This window comes from Eubalaena glacialis, chromosome 9 (assembly GCF_028564815.1).
Source record: "Eubalaena glacialis isolate mEubGla1 chromosome 9, mEubGla1.1.hap2.+ XY, whole genome shotgun sequence".
NCBI lineage: Eukaryota > Metazoa > Chordata > Mammalia > Artiodactyla > Balaenidae > Eubalaena > Eubalaena glacialis.
Window position 1 is genome coordinate 4,557,702 of NC_083724.1, and position 1,473 is coordinate 4,559,174.

Sequence of the window (1,473 nt, forward strand, 5' to 3'; positions counted from 1 at the left end):
CATCTTGGGAAACTGAGGCCCAGAGGAAGAAGAGGACTTCCTCAAAGTCACAGCGAAGGCTTGAGGAGCTCCAAGTTGGCTCGGAGGACTTAAATAGGCGTAAGGCCCTTGGACCCAAGCCTGTGCCTGGAGGTCCCCTCCAGTACCTGTTTCACTCTAGCCATCTCACCCTTTCCCGAGAAATGACCTCAGAAAGCTGCCAGGTAGTCGGACCCTTGGCCCTGGGTGCCGAACACTGTGTGGGCATTTGTCCCCAAGCCAAATGCTGACCTCCACCCCCAGCCTCGGAGACGGAGGTCAGAGCTGGGGGTTGCTCCTGCCTGGCATGTACACCTTCACTCCCCAGGACAGCCCTGCCATGGGTTTTGCGATCGCTTTTACAGACGGGCAGATGGGCCCAAAGTAGAGAAATGACTTGCCTAGGATGGCAGAGCCCCACACAAGCCCTAACTTCAAACCCATCATCGGTCCATCTGTCCGACTCCACTGGTAGAGGAAGCCAGTGGCCTCAGTCCCCCGCCTCCTCCCATGCCCAGAGGCCTCCTGAGATGGAGTCAGAGACCCAGGGTGGGGCTCCAGGTCTGGCCCGACTTTGGCCTGGAAGCCTGGACTCCCGCTGGAGAGGTCTCCAGGGCTGACGTGGCTGAGGTGGCCTTGGTCTCCCCCTGCCCTCCTCAGAGGATGCTCCCAGCCCTGCGGTGGCCCGCCGCTCCCTCCACCCGGGCCTGCAGAGGACGGGCACCCTCACCTCCTCACGTGGCTGGGCGTGCACGGAGCGGGGTTTGCAGGCCGAGCTGCAGAGGGCCACCCGGGGTGGAGGGCATCTGTGGGTACGCTCCCACTGAACTTTCTGTGAAGGCCCCTGCCCTTCTCTTTCTCCCTCCCCGGTGTGGGTGGGATGGTAGCACCAGCTCCAGCTGCTGCTGTGGTGGCGTGCTTCCTCTTTGCCTGGCTCGCTCTGCGGTGGCCCTGGGCCCTCTGGCCACCCAATGGCATGCCCCCGCGACTTCCTCGAGGCCAGGCCTCCACATCCCACACCTGCGGCAGCCTTTGCTGCTTTAGAAGGTTTATCTGCCAGAGAGGCTTTGAGGGCGACTGGGACCCTTATCTCCCCGCCAGGGGCCTGTCCTACAGTTGGGGCTTTGTAATCTGACATTGTGATTTTTTTTTACCCTTGTTTTTCCCCCCAGGGAGGGAAGATTTGCTGAATCATCCAGGGGAGGTGGTTGGAGGGGGCCATGGGGTGAGGCAGCTGGAGGGCAGTGATAAGTCTGAGGCTGGGCTGAGGGGCGCAGGGAGCCGGGCAGGGAGGAAACCCCGAGCTGCGACGGTTTCCAGCTAAGATTGTTGGCTTCTGCAGAGCTGCCCTGGGGGCGCTCGCTCAGCTCAGGGGCCTGAACCTTGCTCCCAGAGGAGGGCCGGCCACAGGTGGGCATCCTTGAGCCAGCAGGGACTGGCCGCTGGGACCGGGAG